Consider the following 6,086-nt stretch of genomic DNA (forward strand, 5'->3'; position numbering starts at 1 on the left):
AAGAAAATAATAACAGGGTGGCTTTCTTAGACTCGGCTCTATAGCACTCTTTGAGTAAGTTCGTTAACGAGGTAGCAGTTCTACACGAATGAAAATAGACCTATCTTCTCTTTCTTGGGCGGGGCACCAAATTCATGTATCTTTACCAATTAACCAATTTCTTGACGCTGGGGTGGATCCTAAAGAGATACCACTTCCTCATGAATTTATCTTGAATCGGGACCTTTTGGCTCAACTTTATCCTAGTTTTGCCAAAGGAGCAACCCCTTTTTTCACTTTAAATTGGTCCAAATACGCAGAATTTCTGACTTTTCGCGGAGGACTAGATCCAGTAACCGGTGGTCTCTGGCTGACCGATATTGCGCACCATCATTTAGCTATTGCTATTCTTTTCCTAATCGCAGGTCATATGTATAGGACCAATTGGGGTATTGGCCATGGACTTAAAGATATTTTGGAGGCTCACAAGGGCCCATTTACAGGACAAGGCCATAAGGGTCTTTATGAAATCTTAACAACGTCATGGCATGCTCAATTATCTCTTAACCTAGCTATGCTAGGCTCTACAACCATTGTTGTAGCTCATCATATGTATTCTATGCCTCCCTATCCATACCTAGCTACTGACTATGGTACACAACTTTCCTTGTTCACACACCACATGTGGATTGGCGGATTTCTAATAGTCGGTGCTGCTGCACATGCAGCAATTTTTATGGTAAGAGACTATGATCCAACTACTCGATACAACGATCTATTAGATCGCGTCCTTAGACACCGCGATGCAATCATATCCCACCTTAACTGGGTATGTATATTTCTAGGTTTTCACAGTTTTGGCTTGTACATTCATAATGATACCATGAGTGCTTTAGGCCGTCCACAAGATATGTTTTCGGATACTGCCATACAATTACAACCTATCTTTGCTCAATGGGTACAAAATATCCATGCTACTTCGCCTGGCGTAACAGCTCCTGGTGCAACAACAAGTACTAGCTTAACGTGGGGAGGCGGCGAGTTAGTAGCAGTAGGTGGCAAAGTGGCTTTGTTACCTATTCCATTAGGAACCACAGATTTTTTAGTCCATCACATTCATGCATTTACCATACATGTGACTGTATTAATACTTTTGAAAGGTGTTTTATTTGCTCGGAGTTCCCGTTTGATACCCGATAAAGCAAATCTAGGTTTTCGCTTTCCTTGCGATGGGCCTGGCCGAGGGGGAACATGTCAAGTATCCGCCTGGGATCATGTTTTCTTAGGTTTATTCTGGATGTACAATGCAATTTCGGTAGTCATTTTCCATTTCAGTTGGAAAATGCAGTCGGATGTTTGGGGTACTATAAGTGATCAAGGGGTGGTAACTCATATTACAGGGGGAAACTTTGCACAGAGTTCCATTACGATTAATGGGTGGCTTCGATATTTCTTGTGGGCACAGGCATCGCAAGTCATTCAGTCTTATGGTTCTTCATTATCTGCATATGGTCTTTTTTTCTTAGGTGCTCATTTTGTCTGGGCCTTCAGTTTAATGTTTTTATTCAGTGGCCGTGGTTATTGGCAAGAACTCATTGAATCTATCGTTTGGGCTCATAACAAATTCAAAGTTGCTCCTGCTACTCAGCCTAGAGCCTTGAGCATTATACAAGGACATGATGTAGGAGTAACCCATTACCTTCTGGGTGGAATTGCCACGACATGGGCATTCTTCTTAGCGAGAATTATTGCAGTAGGATAGTGGCTAGGAGGATTTGAAAGGCATTATGGAATTAAGATTTCCCAGGTTTAGCCAAGGCTTAGCTCAGGACCCCACTACTCGTCGTATTTGGTTTGGTATTGCTACCGCACATGATTTCGAAAGTCATGATGATATTACTGAGGAACGTCTTTATCAGAACATTTTTGCTTCTCACTTTGGGCAGTTAGCAATAATCTTTCTATGGACATCTGGAAATCTGTTTCATGTAGCTTGGCAAGGCTGGATACAGGATCCTTTACACGTAAGGCCTATTGCTCATGCCATTTGGGATCCTCATCTTGGTCAACCCGCCGTGGAAGCCTTTACTCAATGAGTTGGCTGCCTGCCATAATCTTGTTGTCTTCTTCTTTCCCTAACCTTATCTTAGCCTTAGGCGCCTCTCGGAAACTTCATAGTCTAAATCATTTTCCTCTCCGGGTAGTAACCATAACTTTAACTAGGAACTCGGCATTATAGGACCGAGTCTTCTTTAGTAGTAGCTGTCTGAGTTTTTCCGCTTTCCCCGATCTCCGCCACTTCATCCGTTGTGGCCCGTAATGTTATAACTTTCAGGGTTGGGTTCTAATAGAACTCTATCCATAGAGACCTCCTCTCGATAAGGGTTTAGAGTATAGAGAGGATGCCTTTCTATAAATAATAGTAATAGTAAAAGACAGAAAGCAAAGACTAGATTAGATGTCCGACATTTCTTTTTGATCGAGTTTTTTGAAGATTGATTGGACTTGAATTCCCACATGATTGCTTTTTCTCTCTCCTCATGTCTTGCTAATAGTTTTTATCAACATGGAGATACGAAAGTAGAGAACGCATTGCATTCAATGTGATTTCCGCTGCCTTGCTTCGATTTCGTGCGTTTAAAGGCAGGGTTGAGCAACCAATCATAAGCCAGTGAGGATGCATTTCCCGTGCCCCTATTTAGTTAGTACTTTCGAGTTAAGAGCAAGAAAACGAACTATTTCATTTAACAAAAAAAGTGCAACGGCTGTAGAGTGAAAAGGCCATGAGGATGGCTACGGCTTTGAAGCTCCTTTATCTACCATAGATAGAATGGAAGAGTTTTTTCTCACTGCACTGATCCACCAAGGCTAGGGATATCGAATGGGATGGAGCTATTTCCCTTGGCACCTTATAGTCCTCAGACAATGAACAGAGCACTAGATGCCCTAATCTACTCCTATGTTAAGTGTCTTTGTTTGGTTTGATTTCTTGTGAAAGCGGCTAGCCCCATCACTAAAGCATGCCTGTTCCATATGAAAGGTGATGTAGGTAGGGCTGGTAGGGGAAGTAAGAAATAGGTGAGACTTGTTAATGAAACAGGCCTTCAGCCTTAGATTTCTAAGTTCTGTTTCCACCATTACTAGTGTTTCCTTGCTTTTCATAATAGAAAAAGATCAACTAAACTAAACCAGAGATTGTCGTAGAGATTGGCAGGACTGGGTATTATTCTGGGCGATGAAATGGATGGAATTTCTTGAAACATAACTCACTTCACTTATAATCGAATTTGGAAAAGGGAGACTAGCTGCTGCAATAAATCAAGAAGAAAGCAGGCGCAAAAGAGAAGCTCAATGAGAGAGATTCTAGACCGGTCATGGTCGGGGCTGATCGATCGCTCCTTAAAAGGGAGTTAACTGCTTCGAACCATACATGAAACTTATCTCATAGAGTGAGCTAGCCCCAGATAGCGAAGGATAGCTATTGACTTATTGGGAAACCCGCCTCCAATACATGCTTATCCCAGACCCCCTATTCCTTCATTTTAGGTTTTCATGGCCGATTCAATAACATAGTTCGCACACCTCTTTTCAATTCTCTAGAGATAGTTGTCATTTATCTCTTCTTCCGGGTCCCTCCTATTTGGTTGGAAGTTTCCTGCTCCAGTTGGGAAAGCAAGGGCCCTAGTTTCGTTATTGAGTCTCGTTATGGTCGAATATGAATGAATCCTGGAATGGAATAAAAACATGAGTCAAATGCATCGTAGTCCCTCAATCGAACAGTCAACTAGTTCATATCTAACCTTATGTATTCTTTTCCCGCACCTTAGCTTCAAATAATTGAATGAATGAGTGCTATTTCAGAGTTCCAGTTTAGGTATTAGCTCGCTACAGTTTAGTCAGTAGTTCTGTCCCTTTGTTCGGTGAACTAGTTCTGGATATAAGCATTAGAATGAGAGTGGCTACGTATTCGGATTACTTGACTCGCTTTCCTGTTTCCGAATCCCTTCTTGCATACAATCCTAATTCACAATCCGATTCTTGCTCGATTCTATAATGAAAAACAGACCTTGTGCCATGGATTTGATGAAGCTTGAAAGGACTCCCCTTGTTCGAAGCCAAAGATAAGAAGCATACGGGTGACAACCCCAATCCTTATATATCAATCCAATTACCGGAGGAACGAAGAACTAAGTTTGCCTGACGCCCGAAAACAACTTGTTTGTTTTGGTGGAAGAGGAAGAAATAGAGAAAGATCGCCGCTTTTCATACGCTAATTCGTGATTCAAAGTAGAGCGAGTGAGGGAGCTATACCCGGGACTCAATCAACATATGCCAAGTGTTCCGTAATCTATGGGCAGCACTCCGTAGGAATGTTATAGTCTAGGCATGTCGTAGTAGTCATTAGACAGAAAGAGGAGAAACTTAACATGTCTTATTCCGAATTCCTGCGGTTGTCATTATGTTCCAGCAAGGAAATAGTCATTCTTTCATTCCGAGCATTCGACTAACGGCACAGATTTCTAGTGCTATAACAGAAACTGCCCTTAACGCGCAAATGAAAGCCCTCACAACACTCTTTACCTGCAACTGCTCCCGCTTATGGTAGTAGATAAATAGGTGGTGGACATGTATCTGCAGCCTCTGCTGCTGGTAGATTGACTGTTTTATATGGACTGAAAAAAACGGAGGGTAGTGCTTGAGAATGCTACTCTATTCCTGGAATTAGCCATCCCCTTCTTTGACTATTCGACCTGCTCCTCGAAGCAAGGAAGGGAATGAAGATGGCATTGAATGCCCTTTCCGCAAGAAGGATAGGAGTTGGCTTACCGCATCTACCTTCTCATCGCGGGATAAGGGCTGGGGCGTTAACTTAAGTACTAAAGCTGCTGGAGCGGCTGCCTTCGTTGATTCCCCACGAAGGAATCAGAATATCGCTACTTCCCCTTACTGCCCTAAGCGGGGGAGATGGATTAAAAACCTTGTGTGAAGGAAAGGCTGTCAAAGTCGTTGACCATTAATCCGGTTGAAGGACAAATGGACAGTGAATCAACGGAATCGAGTTGTTCTAAGGATTCGGATTCGGCAGTCAAGACATCTATATCTACGGAATTTCAAAAGAGAGAAAAGGATCCAAATTCGACCCGAGGACGAGCTCAAACCTTAGGGTTTGAAAAGAAGAAGTAAAGCTCTCGTTTACTTCAATCAAAAAAGGTAGGTCATAACACAGATTGAATTAGACCTTACTCAATCACTCATCGCTGGAAAAAGTAGAGCGATTTCCTCGCAAAAAAAGCACGAGCGAGATATTCTTCCTTAACAGGGATCTCAATTGCGGGAAGAAGTACAAAGGGCAAAGGCAGAAGTGGAAGGGTCAAACTCCTCTATCGGGGAAAGACAGGAAGGATAAAAGTGTAAAATCACTTGTTTGAAACATCTAAAAAATAGAAATGGCTATTAGAAGTTGTATTTTCGGTGGTCAAAGGGAAGGAATCAGAAAAGAGGGAAGCGCTCTCAAGGTAGAATCAGTTCCAGGCAAGTATGTCCATTGAAAGGAAAGAGTCCCTAAACAGACAGGTTTTCAGCAAATAAGACGGGTCCTGGTCTTCGGCAACAAAAGAAGCCGAAGCGAGAGCTCGATCAAAGAACCTTTATAGATCCTCATCATCCTCAGGTTCTGGATACACAGCGAGAAGGGAATCTTCCTGTTCGAATGGAAGATTTTCGAAAGAGAGGGGAGAAATCAATCACATGCGTGAGCGGATCGAGCTATTATATAATAAGTAACGGCTGAAAAAGCTATTCTTGGTAGATCCACTTGTCAAGGCGCGGAAAGCCGTGTTCCTTCTCAGCTCACGCTTTCCTGATTGATTTGAAAGACCCTACACACCACCGTATCCTTGGCTTTCTTCCCACTTTCAAAGAACTTGCTATCATTCTTTCGATTCTATCTCCTCGCTTTAGGTCTTATGCTTCTTATTAAAGGGGTTATGCCACTCCGAGTCCATCAGTGTTGAAGGAATGGACAGAGACAGGCAAAGACAAAGTACTGATTTTACTACCGATAGAGAGCAGAGCTAGAGACAAGATGCCTAGGACCTGGAGGAGAT

This window comes from Triticum aestivum, chromosome 6B (genome assembly GCF_018294505.1).
Source record: "Triticum aestivum cultivar Chinese Spring chromosome 6B, IWGSC CS RefSeq v2.1, whole genome shotgun sequence".
Lineage (NCBI taxonomy): Eukaryota > Viridiplantae > Streptophyta > Magnoliopsida > Poales > Poaceae > Triticum > Triticum aestivum.